Source organism: Miscanthus floridulus, chromosome 4, assembly GCF_019320115.1.
Source record: "Miscanthus floridulus cultivar M001 chromosome 4, ASM1932011v1, whole genome shotgun sequence".
Classification (NCBI taxonomy): domain Eukaryota; kingdom Viridiplantae; phylum Streptophyta; class Magnoliopsida; order Poales; family Poaceae; genus Miscanthus; species Miscanthus floridulus.
This window is the reverse complement of record NC_089583.1, coordinates 53,074,659-53,090,450: the sequence shown is the minus strand read 5'-3', so window position 1 is coordinate 53,090,450 and position 15,792 is coordinate 53,074,659. Positions and strand designations below refer to the sequence as shown.

Genomic DNA, 15,792 nt, shown 5'->3' with positions numbered 1-15,792 from the left:
ACACTGTAGATGACTCGGTAATGGGCACCAGAGTGGGCTAAGGGTGGCTGGTGAAGTCAGCAACGGTGAGCTCATGCTTGCAACCATTGTAGATGCGCACGATGATGTTGCGCGTTCCCACGTGACGGTGGTGGTATAAGTTAAGCTAGCTATGGCCTTAGCAACTAGACCCTATGACAATAACTAGATAAGGGGAGAGAGGTCAGAGATGCTATGGTGGTGGCTGGCCATGGGCGAGCTTGCTCACGGCGGTGCACCATGGCCATGGCGGCGACGGCGAGCTCGCAATGTAGCCTTACCTTGGTTGAATGGTTGTGCTAGTGGCTCAGGGAAGAAGAGTGTGGGGGTATAACTCTAGGTACCCACGGTAAGGGACATGGGCTGCATGGCAAGGACGGTCTAGCCCACAAGATTCGAGACTTGCGGCGCACGACACTACTTGACATACACTGCAAGACATCTAGAAGATTTGATCGGATACTACCGATATTGTAATCTAATACTTGCCATGTAACTGACTAGGATACTTTCCTTGTAACCCTATCACTACAGAGTATATAAGGAGGGGCAGGGGCTCGGTCACCAGGGTGAGAGAGGGACCGTCGGGCGTGCGGGGCGTCGTGCCAGGGTGGGGTAGAGCCGTCCACTCCCTTGCAACATAGTTGGTCCACCTCAATGGATCTCGCTCGTGTTCCATGGATCTTGCTAGGGTGGAGGAGAGGGCCACCGGATCCACGAGCGTTGGGCGCTTTCAGTGGGTGAGGACGCCAGGATGAGGGGGAAGGGCGCCGCCGTGGTGGGTGAGAATGCTGAGGTAGGGGGAGGGGCGCCACCAGGGTAGGGGAGGAGGCCGCTGGAGTGGGGTAGGAGGACGTCAGGGTGGGGGAGCGCGCCGCCGCTGGCCAGGGTGGTAGCCATGGCCACACGTGTTGAGGTAGGCGCGGGGCGCAAGCGTGGAAGAGAGGAGGAAGCGAGGGACTGGGTGTGGGAGTGAGCGAGTCAGGCATCAAAAAAACTCCTTTGTAACCACATATGTGTTAATAGGAGCATTATAAATAGGAGCATTATCAAAATTAATTTAGACTACAAAAATTATTGAAATTCCTTTGTGACCACGTATATGTTGATTATGTAGTACTTGCTCTATCCCAAATTGTAAGACATTTTAGATTTTTTAGATACATATTTTTATTATGCTTCTACATATATGTATAAATAAATGCATGAAAAAACTCTGAATCTAGAAATAAAGAAAATAATAGATTATGTTTAATTTTTAACATCTACTTAAAATTTTAAAAAAATTCAGAGATTCCAAATTCTCTATACAGTGCCAAAAATTTTAACTCCCGCGGTCTGTCTCTCGTATGACTACACATAAACTCAGACGTAAGAAAAAATTTAGCAAATTTCTACGCTCGTAAAAAAAATTCCAAACCTTATCTATTGCGTCGCCCCAGCTCCACATGTAGACCAGCTCTCTCTCTCCCTCCCCGTCCAAACACACGATCCCAGATCCGTCGCCTGGGTCGCCCTCCTCCAGTCCATCTCCTTTCTCCTCTAGTCCCACGCTGGCCTCCTCTTCCTCGTCACCGTGCCCCTCCGCCTGCCGCAGCTTACGGATCGGACATGCACTGCTGTGGTGAGTTAGGGATACGTTGTTTTGGGGATTTAGGGTTAGATTGCCTGATTGCCTCCCGGGTTCCCTTCTACTATCTATGGTGCTGAGGGATACGTTGTCTCAGTTCTGGTACAGCGCAGCAGCCGTAGCCTGCCTCCAGCAACGACAAGGCGCCCCTCCGCCAGCAACGACAAGTGCGAATGGCCATGCGTGGCGCAAGAACGCCTCCGCCCTGTCAGCTGCCTATCCAGTGCCCACCGAACAGCCGACGCCCACCTGTCGCTGATCTATGGTAAGTCCCCCCTCCTCGATCTAGTAATCATTTGATTTCTTGCGCTAGCTCAGAATTTCTGATCTGGTGATATGTTCTATGCGATCCGTGTATATGTAGTTATGTTAATGTCTTGGGTAGGCCTTAAATTTATTGACTAATAATGAACTGATGCCTGGACAATGACACATGGACTGAAGATTTGTGTGCAGTAGCATCTAGTTATGTTAATGGTCATCAATGATGTAGGCATGTTACATTTTCCAGTGAAATGTCATGTGTGTATCCATGCACAGATGCATAATAGTGATGGCCTGCCACTCTTATCACCAACAACAGCAGCAGCATCTTTTGCAGTGTTCTTGTTCACAATATAAATAATTTGAATAACTCCTAGCTCCTATTCCTTTGACATTTGAATTCCTACTACTAGCACCTCTGTACAAAAATTAAATGACTGCTTGTTCACTCATCAATCATTAACATAAGCGGAGCTTGTTAACGTGACATTTGGTTTCTTGTGTACTCGGAGTATCAGTGCATCATTTGAGTTTCGGTAGTTAAATTAGCACTTTCAGTTGAATTGATTCATCAGCAGGTTCTCCAGTACATGTTAGACTTCGAAATTTACTTCAGAATTTTATCGTTTACGGACTACCAGACTTCGATGGCCACAGTAGTCAGTAAGTACTGTTGATAAAAAATGATGGGATACACTGTAAATTGATGAAGTCATACAGCTTTATGACGCTCAGTTAACATGTAGGTTTCACCATATTAATACAGTCATATTCTTTTAGCATTGAAATCAATTAAAGTCAAATTTCCTGGTTATATTTTTATGCTAATCAGTCCTATTTCTACATTTTCTTTGACTACTTTATACTTTATTTTGACTTTTTTGCTTTTCTTTTTTCAGGTTGAAGGACAAAGGGTGACCCAAGTGATCCTTTGAACAGCTCTTGGAGTCCTGTTGGCCCCGGTAAACACCTAAGCCTGTCCATTGTGAGCCTGTGATTGAAGAAATTGCATCTAGTATTGACCTTGTTGTATTTTGGCCACAACTGGATTGTTTGCTCATGTTTTTTTATCATTTCAGGGGATGACATAGTTACTAAAATTGGACTATGCTGTCCATAGAGTAGTCGGCATGCCCAATCCCACATCTGATCACACACACGCAATATCATATGATAGTCAGTACAAACCAACAGAGCACAGGAGTAGGGTATTACGTCGTGCTGATGGCCCGAACCTGTCTAACTCTTGTGTCTCTATTGCCTTCGTGTTGTTGATTACATGCACCTCTACCGATCAATCTATCTTCATGGGATACCCTTTGAAGGACTGTCGATGATGGTATACTTTTTAAGCTCTTCGTCCTCTCTAGAGCCTGACCAAATCTTTATAGTTAGATCGATCTCTTGGGTCATCAATGCTGACAGAGACGGAGAGATCTTCAAGCCGGTGCAGATCGATTCTGCGTTGACCGCACCAAAGCTTGCAACAGCAGATCCGATCTTAGAACCGCCTCCGAGCTGCTAAACGAACCATTCGAGCCGCTAAGCAAACCGCTCGAACTACTTACTTTGATCACCTACCGTGTCGCAATGATGATCGCCGCGAAGAATGGCACCATGACAGCCGCAACCGTCGCCATGATGACAAGCTAGAAAGCTCGAGAGCCGGACAATTTCGTCGATGCTGACTAGATGTTCTGTCTAAAGCTAAGTCACGCTTTAATATTCTTCTAAGTATTCTCCAATCTTCATATATCGTCATGATGTTTCTCTAAGCTGTTTTCTCCATTTTTTTCTCCAAATAATTTTCTTTCATGTATACCATCTTAAAGATGACATACAACTAAGCCCAAGGCAAATCCCCGAACAGTCATGTTGATGCTTGGATGTTTCCAGAGACGGCCCTGACTCTGGCTTCTCCTTACACGTGCATGATCGTCTACCCTCTGCGTTAGGGTGGTCAGTAGTGGCTCCTTAGCAATGCCCTGCTCTTCCTACACGCACACGAACATTATGGTTAAGAGGCTACCTAGGGTTGGATACTCAGCTACACACTAATTGGTCGAACGGTTTATATTAAATATAAAGACATCTTCAAAATAACACTATGTGTTCATGCCAACTGATCGCCTAGCTGCATATGCTATTTCATCACCATTGTTGATTCTTCTCTGGAGTTCATATATTTTATTTTTACATCATGTACTATCCATTCTACACAATTGCTTCGCAGGGGCACGGTTCGGTCAATGAGCTTACGCTCAGGGACTAGACAAGATGATCATTGTCTAGGTGGTCAGACCACCTATCGGACGGACTTCACCGCCAACCAACTGGTCAGACTGCTCGGCAATCACTCTAGCTTGGCATTCATTTCGTCGCTGACCAGTTGGATGGACTGCTCATCGCATGGGTTTCATCGTCAGCTATGCAGGGGGGGCTCACCAGCTACACTAGGGACTCCTTGGTGTTCGGATTTTTCATGCAAGAGTCACCAGCTAAGCTGGGGACTTCCTTGGTGGTCAGATCTTGCTATGTCTCATCAGTGTGCTATCAACTTCCTCCATGCTATTCGGATCAGGGTGCTGATCCTAGGTAGCACATCTGGGTCTTGATACGCACATGACAGATGACATTGGCAAGCTTTTAGATTTATTTTCTTTGACCCTGCTACAAGATTTTTTGTATCTTCTAGCAGGCTCAGGGACTAAGTGGTTATACTTCACCTAGCGGTGAATGTAGTGCTTATTTCTTGATTTACTCTTCTTATTGACAAAGTCTAAGTGGCTACACTTCTCCTAAGGGAAAGCATTTTCAAATTTTATCTTGATCCCCTACATCCTTCTAGCAAGCCTTACTTGGCTTAGTTCGAGGTCTTCTAACCAGTGGTTGGCATTGACTTTCACTACCTAGGTCACTAGTTAAAATGGTCGGTTTTGATTTTCACCCTACTAGGTCACCAGTTCAACTAGTCGGCTTTGACTTCCACTACTCAGATCACCAGTTAAACTGGTCGGCTTCGCATCAAATTAGTCAGACTTGTTCAAGATGGTGCTGCCCAAATGATACAAGGCAGTCGGGGACTAACTATGGGGGTATAACCCTAGGTACCCATGGCAGGGACATGGGCCGCACGGTCAAGGACGGTCCAGCCCACAAGATTCAAGACTTGCGGCGTACGGCACTGCTCGACGTACACTACAAGATATCTAGAAGATTTGATCGAATACTACAGATATTGTAATCTAATACTTGCCATGTAACCGACTAGGATTCTTTACTTTTAACCCTACCCCTTCAGAGTATATAAGGAGGGGCAGGGGTCCCCTAGTCGGCATGCCCATACCACATCCATACATGCAATATCATACGATAGCCAATACAAACCAATAGAGCACAGGAGTAGGGTATTATGTCGTGCTGACGGTCCAAACCTATCTAACTATTATGTCTCAGTTGCCTTCTTGTTCTGAATTACACGCACCTTTGCCAATCAATCTACCTTCGTGGGATACCCCTCGGAGGACTACCGATGATATTCTGTCGACATAGAGCGAGTCACGATGAAAATGTGCATGTGATGGATTGGATGGTGGCGCGGTGGTGGTGGCATGCATGTGCAGCAGAGCTCGATGGTGATGGCGCGGTGGTCAGCTTTGCTTTAGGCAGGTGAGAGAGAATAGAGCGTGAGCGAGAGCAAAATGAGAGAGAGCAGAGGCGTCGTGCTCCCTATCCCTCACCCTGGCCTGACACGCGGGCCCAACACCGGCGTACAACCTCCACACAGTGGCTACAACCTGTGACTAATCGGCCACGACACGCGCGCGGCGCCGGTTTAGTCCTAATGAAACCGACTGACAGAGCAACTTTAGGTAATTAGTACTCCTAATCCATGGCGATTTAGCAAAAACTTCATTAATAGAAATTTTTGGGCTACATGAGATCTCCAACTTTGCTTTAAGAAGCATTGCCGAAATCGCTATGGTTTTCAAACTACAGAGCTCCAAATTGAGGTACTTTGAAACCGAAAACAACTTTTACACTTGGAAAAAATTTTAAGTCCCCAAACAACATATTATATCTTCTTTTGGGCCCTATTTGACTATCTGAGGCACTGAATTAGCTCATGACCTTAAATAAAATTTGTTACCCATGCCAAGAACTACAACTTTTATTAAGGGTGCCATGTCATGCAAATAATCTAGACAATAGTTCAACTCTAGTAAAAGTAGCATCATGAAAATGGAAATTTTTAGTAAACTAGGACATAGAAGCAAAATTGGTCCATGTCATGAATACAAACATTGTTCTATTTAACATCCTAGACCTGTCTAAGGAGTTTTTGTGACCTCACAACCATCTCTTGTAGTGGTCACATGATCACCAGCATATGCATGTATATGATCAACATCACATGTGATATAGATAAGGTGAATGAAATGAAACTTCATATGCTCTGCTCATGAATGCTTGGATGATGCTTATGCTAAGGAGATGCAAGTACCAAATGCATGCTTAACACTAGGGTGTTACATCCCCTCCCCCTTATAGAAATCTCGTCCCGAGATTTGAATGACCTATCATTCTTCATAAAAGGCGGGGTAAACTTCCCATAGGTAATCGTCTCGTTTCTATGTAGCATCTTATTCACTATGGTTATTCCACACCACTTTGTAGAACTTGATTACCTTGCTCTAGGTTACTCTTTCCATTTCTTTCAAAACTCGTATTGGTTTCTCTTCATAAATCAAGTCAGATTGGAGCTTGATATTGGTGGGTTCAATGGCTTCGTCAGGTATGTGAAGACATTTTCTTAGCTGAGAAACATGGAAAACATTGAAAATCGCAAACATCTCTGGGGGAAGTTGCAACTTGTAGGCTGCCTTTCCCTTCTGTTCAATAATCTGATGTGGTCCTACGTACCTGGGTGTAAGCTTCTTTACACCAAACCTTTGCACACCCTTCATGGGCGAAACATTTAAGTATACATAATCTACCACTTCAAAGGTTAGTGGCCATCTTCTCTTGTCAGCATAGCTCTTTTGCCTAGACTGAGCGGCTTCAATATGTTGTTGGACAATACGCACTTGCTCTTCAGCTTCTTTGACAAAATCAATGCCATAGTACCTCCTTTCCCCAGGCTCAACCTAGTGCAAGGGAGTTATACATTTCCGACAAGGCTGTAAAAGGAGCCATCTTGATGCTCTCTTGATAACTATTGTTATAGGAAAATTTAGCTAGAGGTAGCCATTTTTCCCATGAACCTTTAGAAGATATAACACATGCTTTCAACATGTCTTCTATGATCTTATTCACTCGCTTAGTTTGTCCAGAGGTTTGATGGAGATAAGCAGAACTTCAGACTAAGTTGGTGCCTAACTCCTTGTGCAAGTGCTCTTAGAAACGAGCAGTAAACTAAGATCCTCTTTCTAACACAATGGTTCTTGGTACACCATGTAAACTTACTATATGAGTGACGTACAACTCTACATATTGATGTGGTCAATAACTGGTCCTGATGGGAATAAAATGTGTAGACTTGGTCAAACGGTCTACAATTACCCATATCGAGTCAAAACATTTCTGTGTAGTTGGTAGTCCAACAATAAAATCCATGCAGATCTCCTCACATTTCCATCCTAGAATAGACAAAGGTTGGAGCAATCTGGCAGGTTTTAGATGATTCGCTTTGACCCTACTGCAAGTATCACATCTAGCCACATAGGCGGTAATTTCTTTCTTCATCTTGGTCCATCAAAAATGGGTTTTCAAATCTTGATACATCTTGCTACTACCCGGATGGATAAATAACTTGGATAAATGAGCTTCATCTAAGATTTGATTTCTAAGTTCACGGCCCTTCGGGACCACTAGTCAGTCCTTAAACCATAACATACCTTTTTTATCCAACCTAAAATGATTGGTTTCCTATTACATCATCTTTCTCTTGATGTGAAACACACCTACATCTGTCTTCTGAAGTTCGATGATCTTGCTTTCGAGTGAGCAACTGACAGTGATGTTGTGTAACACAGCAAGATGCAATAGATTAAACCCATCCTCCAACAATGCTTCTAAGGCATTACAATGAGATTTCTGACTAAATGCATCTACTACAACATTGGCTTTTCCTGGATAATAGTGCACTTCCAAATTGTAGTCCTTAATTAGTTCTAACCATCTACGCTATCTCATGTTCAACTCTGATTGAGTGAAAATATACTTGAGACTTTTGTGGTCAGTGTATATGTGACATATGTTTCCCAACAAGTAATGTCCCCATATCTTCAATGTATGAACAACTACTGCAAGCTCTAAATCATGGGTAGGATAGTTGACTTCATGCTTTCTCAGCTGCTGAGAAGCATATGCAATAACTCGGCCCTCCTGCATTAGCACACAACCAAGATCGGTCCCTGAGGCATCACAAAACACATCAAAGGGTTTTTCTATATCGGGTTGTGCCAACATAGGAGCTGTTGTCAGCAGAGTCTGTAGAGTGTGAAAAGCAACCTCACACTCTGGGGTCCAATTAAACCTTTCATCTTTAGCGATCTTGGAAAAATAGGGAATGAAACGACGATAGTAGCCTGCCAGCCCTAAAAAGCTTTGAACTTCATGAACCGAAGTCAAGGCCTTGCAGTCCATGACCTCTTACACCTTAGATGGGTCTACAGAGATTCTATTTTCAGATAATCTATGACCTAGGAAAGGTACTTTCCTCAACCAGAATTCACACTTGCTAAATTTTGCATACAATTTATGCTCTCTCAACCTGGACAAGACAACACTCATGTCACACCCCAAAATTTCTAATTTTAGGTTGTGCATAGAAAACACTAATTAAAATAAATGTTTTGATATTTGGATAAAATTTACCAATCTTAGTTTGAACTAGCGTAAATTTAGTTACAGGAAAAATGTGAATTTTCAAGCTTTTCCAAATCAATTTGATGAGCTATTGCTTGATGTGATGCTTGGTTGTTGATTTATTTCATGTTGTGAGAAAAGATTTTTAAAATGCGTTTAGTAAGTCGATCTTCTTTCTCCAGCAATTCTTAGTCTTTTTCACCGATCAAATTCCTTATTTTCCGACTTAATATTTGCTTGAGAAGTATCCTAAAATATTTTCCATGAAATCCAAATCACTCCTTCCTACTCACTATTCATCAACCTATCTCCATGGATACCTCAGGAATTTCGTTGGCTTTTTCCGGAACTTGTTCCCACTTGTTTGTGAGCATAATCTAATTTTTAAATGCTCTAAAATATCTTTTCATGAGCTCCAAATACTTTATTTGGGTTCGTCTTGTTCTAAAATATCTCTGAGAATTTTCTCTGAATTTTCGGAGCCTTCGGAGTATTTTTCGTGGCTTCAAATTCAATTTTGGACTTTTCTAGAATTATTTTATTCATGAAATTAATTAATTCCGAAAATAATAAAATATCTCAGATTTCCTCATGCCCAAAGGCCCATATCTTTATTTACTAATGGGCTTTAATAATTAATTAGGCCTATTAGTAAAGGTGGAGGGTGCAACATCAATTAGTACCATATTGCTAGTTGACGTGGATGTGGGGAGTTTTTCTTCCTATATATATCAACCAACCCCTTGGACAAAGCACACCAAAACTACCATAAGGGGAGCCCCTAGTTTGGGAAATCCCTCGTGTAGTAAATTATATTTTTCTCCTCTTTCTCTCGCCGTCGCCATTGCCGTCGCCGTCGCCGTTGCCGCCGCCGCGCTGCTCAGCCCAGCCAACCCCTTCCACGTTTGTCGATTCATCGTCATGGTTGTTCGCCCATAGCCGAATGATGAAGGTGAGCACACCGTTAAATTCCTCGTTCCTCTTCTCGTCCTATTTTGAATCTCATCCTCATCAACAATCCTGTCGTCCTCGTGATCTTGGCAATATCAGCGCCGTCGCCACAAGCTCATCTTGCATGGTCTCGGATTCCACCCGCCGCTTCCTGACCGGCAAGACAACAGGGCCAAGCACGACCGAGAAGTCCGTTCCTAATGGCCTGAAGCACCGTCGACTGCCGTGGCTGTTTTTCCGTCACCGGTGAGACTCTCTGCATGTTCCGCTCTCTCTGGTTTTCCTTTACGTGTAGTCTTTTTGAGCATCGTCGGTATCCGTAGCTTTCTGTTTGCCAACCATCCCGTGTCCAGCTTCTCATGCTAGCGCCGATGAGCAAGCCGAGGAATGTACGTGTCCGATCGTTGCTTGCTGCTGCTTCCGTCATAGGTGCCCAGCTTTGCTCTTCCTAGCTTGATGATGTCATCATCACGTCACCCTCACATTATGGCCGTTTTCTTATAGAAAAATAAATCCAACAATACTATAGAAATACACCACATATAATCAACAATGGATCCCCACCGTTTCTTCGTTCTAACACCGATTTGATCCGTTCAAATTATGTTAGGTTCATAATTTCATAATCTACATGTTCATACTACTGTTCAATATGTTTTTAACTTTTAAAATTCGTGATTAGATTTAATCTAATATTCGACTAAAAGAAATCTTGTTTAAATCATATCTTCTGCGTCTTAGATCCGTTTTATTCCATTCAAGTTGCGTTAGATTCATAGCGTCAAGATCTACGCGTTAGTAATAGTGTTTATCATGTCACATGATTTTTCATATATAGCTAAATATTAAATTGGTTAACATGCTTATAATTACTTTTATAACTAGAAACAATATATGTTTTATATCTCGGTGATTATACATAACCTGTTAATTTGATCAATTAGTAACTTTAGTATAGTCTTAGATTATAATTAGTTGAAGGTTGCATATGTGTTAAGTATGAATAGATGCCCTCACATGATTTATGTTTTTAATTTATAGATGTTTAAATGACTAAAAGTATATATATAATCTTTTATAATTATAAAATATGACGTATGCCAACACTAATGCCTTTTTAATTATGACTTGCTTAGATCAATTAGGAGACATAATATAATTGTTCTATTAGTTGCTCTCACATGTTCTATATTTCTAAAGTAAAGTTTAAATATTTTATATAATATGAGATATGTTGATTAATAAAATATGATTAATTAGTGACATAAACATGTATGTCTTTAAATTGTAATTTGCCAAGTTTAAATGTGACATATATACTTTGAATATATATACTCTCATTTGTTATTATATTTCAATTTAATTTGCTTAAATGATCTCAAAATATTTATAATTAAGATATGATTAATTTATCTTAGTTTTCTAAATCTAGTAACTCAAGTGTAAAATGACTTAACTCAATTTTAGATATTCCCCTGAGATATCTTATACATGTTTTATGATCATTAAAATAGATAAAGCATATAGTTTTCTTTCCAACATAAATCCTTCGATAAATGTTTCTGTTTTACCATAGCTCCGATTAGTGTGCCTTTCGCGTGTGTGTGATCGTAGCAATGCGTAGATTAAAATCTTTTCATTGATCTGTGTATTGTTCTAATCTAGTATGTTTGATATGCATGCTTGTTCGGATGCTTGTGTGGTGCTTTTCGGTCTTGTCCAGTCGGTGAGTTTTGCGTTGGTGATCTATAAGAAGTTGGAGATCAAGAAGAAGAAGAAGAAGAAAACGTTGAAGATTAAAGCTTACCGAAGGATCGGTGTTTAAGGCAAGTATAGTTTGGGTTTTCTTTCTATGACCATGATCTTGAAACTTGATTAATGAATATGCTATAAACATAAACAAGATGACTTTTTAGCAATATAAGGACTTGTCTTGTAACTGATTATCCAGGATTTAACGTACAGCTGTGAGGGCTATATGGCTCTGGCTCTAGTCGCTTGAGAAACCCTTTTCTAGCTGGTTAGAGATCTGCGAGTTGGGTATAGGACAGCCTCTGTCCTGTTGAGCCTAGCTTTGGAAGCGGCCTTTTACTTTATTTTTGGAAGGGGGGTTCCTATATCTGATGACCCTGCGGCCCTGGCCGGTTAGACGAGCTCTTGGGTGGCTTTATATGGTTCTCTGTGTTTTGGGCCTAGCTAACCCGGGCATATGAGAATCATGACTCACAGTGAAAGTGTACACCTCTGCGCAGAGTTAACAAACTGGTATACTAGCCGTGCTCACGGATACGAGCGGCCTTGGAACACTTACATAAGGGATGATGACTTTTACTTGTTAAGATGATCATTTATGTCAATTGTTTAAGATATTTATTATTCAATTATACTTGATCATGTGGTTATGGAATACACTACCTTGTTGCTATATTTGCTGAGTTCGACATGGACTCACTCTTGCAATTTCCCCCACACCTCAGGCCGGATAACAGTTTGTCAGAGACTTGAGAAGTTAGGTTTGTGATCAACCAGTCAGTTTGGATCTAGTGGAGTGAAGTCTGCACCCGGAGATCAGAGTTGTCTATCCGTTGATTGCTTTCTAAGGTTATCTCTTTTGCTAAGTTCGCTATATATTAGGCATTATGATTTGATACTGCCCCTTCATTTGTAGCTATATGTGAGATTTTATTTCCAGGGCTCACATATGGTGTGCATTCGGCTTTGTCCTTGAAACCGGGTGTTATAAGTGGTATCAGAGCAATGCTGACTGTAGGACGCAAGCCTAGTTAGCACCGGTCGATTTGCAAAGTTTATTTTGCTATCAAACTATTTTTCTAAGTTCCTTGATCATTGATTTGCTATTTCTCATCCTTGTCTTATTGTCTCCTCCTTGATAGCCTCCTTTGAGCTATTGCTTCTTAACTCCTTGTTTTCTCTATTTTCTTTGGTTTACTAAAGTTTTCTGATCTCATCTTGTTCAAATCACGATGGCCTCTCATCATCTATTAATCCACTCCTTAAGATGTCCGCCATTTCTACAGAAGCACGTGTAGTGTCGATGTGGTGCTATGTGTTGTTTTGCTTGTAGTGTTTCTTGTATGCCATCTCAATGTTTGTGTTCAAAAAAAAAACTTGAAGATGAAGTTCCAAAGTCAAGTAAAGCCCTTGTTAAGTGGGGGTAGCATCTGCTGCCAATGACATGAGACCTGAGTATCTCAAGCGAGAAGGAACGAAGAACTAAATCTTCATCTTTGTCTTTCTTGTCATCCTTTTTCTATCCTTGATACATGTTTTACATCACCATCAGTCTCGAACCTAAGGAGGCAGGAGATCCGTTTTATCTTTCTCCCTAGTCTCTCCGAATCTCGGGACGAGATTCCTGTTAAGTGGGGTAGAATTGTCACACCCCAAAATTTCTAATTTTGGGTTGTGCATAGAAAACACTAATTAAAATAAATGTTTTGATATTTGGATAAAATTTACCAATCTTAGTTTGAACTAGCGTAAATTTAGTTACAGGAAAAATGTGAATTTTCAAGCTTTTCCAAATCAATTTGATGAGCTATTGCTTGATGTGATGCTTGGTTGTTGATTTATTTCATGTTGTGAGAAAAGATTTTTAAAATGCGTTTAGTAAGTCGATCTTCTTTCTCCAGCAATTCTTAGTCTTTCTCACCGATCAAATTCCTTGTTTTCCGACTTAATATTTGCTTGAGAAGTATCCTAAAATATTTTCCATGAAATCCAAATCACTCCTTCCTACTCACTATTCATCAACCTATCTCCATGGATACCTCGGGAATTTCGTTGGCTTTTTCCGGAACTTGTTCCCACTTGTTTGTGAGCATAATCTAATTTTTAAATGCTCCAAAATATCTTTTCATGAGCTCAAAATACTTTATTTGGGTTCGTCTTGTTCTAAAATATCTCTGAGAATTTTCTCTGAATTTTTGGAGCCTTCGGAGTATTTTTCGTGGCTTCAAATTCAATTTTGGACTTTTCTAGAATTATTTTATCCATGAAATTAATTAATTCCGAAAATAATAAAATATCTCAGATTTCCTCATGCCCAAAGGCCCATATCTTTATTTACTAATGGGCTTTAATAATTAATTAGGCCTATTAGTAAAGGTGGAGGGTGCAACATCAATTAGTACCATATTGCTAGTTGACGTGGATGTGGGGAGTTTTTCTTCCTATATATATCAACCAACCCCTTGGGCAAAGCACACCAAAACTACCATAAGGGGAGCCCCTAGTTTGGGAAATCCCTCGTGTAGTAAATTATATTTTTCTCCTCTTTCTCTCGCCGTCGCCATTGCCGTCGCCGTCGCCGTTGCCGCCGCCGCGCTGCTCAGCCCAGCCAACCCCTTCCACGTTTGTCGATTCATCGTCATGGTTGTTCGCCCATAGCCGAATGATGAAGGTGAGCACACCGTTAAATTCCTCGTTCCCCTTCTCGTCCCATTTTGAATCTCATCCTCATCAACAATCCTGTCGTCCTCATGATCTTGGCAATATCAGCGCCGTCGCCACAAGCTCATCTTGCACGGTCTCGGATTCCACCCGCCGCTTCCTGACCGGCAAGACAACAGGGCCAAGCACGACCGAGAAGTCCGTTCCTAATGGCCTGAAGCACCGTCGACTGCCGTGGCTGTTTTTCCGTCACCGGTGAGACTCTCTGCATGTTCTGCTCTCTCTGGTTTTCCTTTACGTGTAGTCTTTTTGAGCATCGTCGGTATCCGTAGCTTTCTGTTTGCCAACCATCCCGTGTCCAGCTTCTCATGCTAGCGCCGATGAGCAAGCCGAGGAATGTACGTGTCCGATCGTTGCTTGCTGCTGCTTCCGTCATAGGTGCCCAGCTTTGCTCTTCCTAGCTTGATGATGTCATCGTCACGTCACCCTCACATTATGGCCGTTTTCTTATAGAAAAATAAATCCAACAATACTATAGAAATACACCACATATAATCAACAATGGATCCCCACCGTTTCTTCGTTCTAACACCGATTTGATCCGTTTAAATTATGTTAGGTTCATAATTTCATAATCTACATGTTCATACTACTGTTCAATATGTTTTTAACTTTTAAAATTCGTGATTAGATTTAATCTAATATTCGACTAAAAGAAATCTTGTTTAAATCATATCTTCTGCGTCTTAGATCCGTTTTATTCCATTCAAGTTGCGTTAGATTCATAGCGTCAAGATCTACGCGTTAGTAATAGTGTTTATCATGTCACATGATTTTTCATATATAGCTAAATATTAAATTGGTTAACATGCTTATAATTACTTTTATAACTAGAAACAATATATGTTTTATATCTCGGTGATTATACATAACCTGTTAATTTGATCAATTAGTAACTTTAGTATAGTCTTAGATTATAATTAGTTGAAGGTTGCATATGTGTTAAGTATGAATAGATGCCCTCACATGATTTATGTTTTTAATTTATAGATGTTTAAATGACTAAAAGTATATATATAATCTTTTATAATTATAAAATATGACGTATGCCAACACTAATGCCTTTTTAATTATGACTTGCTTAGATCAATTAGGAGACATAATATAATTGTTCTATTAGTTGCTCTCACATGTTCTATATTTCTAAAGTAAAGTTTAAATATTTTATATAATATGAGATATGTTGATTAATAAAATATGATTAATTAGTGACATAAACATGTATGTCTTTAAATTGTAATTTGCCAAGTTTAAATGTGACATATATACTTTGAATATATATACTCTCATTTGTTATTATATTTCAATTTAATTTGCTTAAATGATCTCAAAATATTTATAATTAAGATATGATTAATTTATCTTAGTTTTCTAAATCTAGTAACTCAAGTGTAAAATGACTTAACTCAATTTTAGATATTCCCCTGAGATATTTTATACATGTTTTATGATCATTAAAATAGATAAAGCATATAGTTTTCTTTCCAACATAAATCCTTCGATAAATGTTTCTGTTTTACCATAGCTCCGATTAGTGTGCCTTTCGCGTGTGTGTGATCGTAGCAATGCGTAGATTAAAATCTTTT

At 40.6% G+C, this 15,792-nt stretch overlaps 1 long non-coding RNA gene across 4 annotated transcripts; it reads left to right on the top strand.

Annotated features, from left to right (window-relative positions):
- Positions 1 to 1,453: 1,453 nt before the first annotated feature.
- Positions 1,454 to 5,731, top strand: LOC136551512 (uncharacterized). Of its 4 annotated transcripts, none has more exons than XR_010782587.1 (4): positions 1,454 to 1,642; positions 1,746 to 1,913; positions 2,812 to 4,248; positions 4,347 to 5,730. It is a non-coding gene; the product is annotated as an uncharacterized lncRNA (long non-coding RNA). The 4 variants fall into 4 exon arrangements; XR_010782586.1 differs by having other exon boundaries at positions 4,339 to 5,730; XR_010782588.1 differs by having other exon boundaries at positions 1,467 to 1,642; positions 2,812 to 2,874; positions 2,992 to 5,731.
- The last annotated feature ends 10,061 nt before the right edge of the window (positions 5,732 to 15,792 follow it).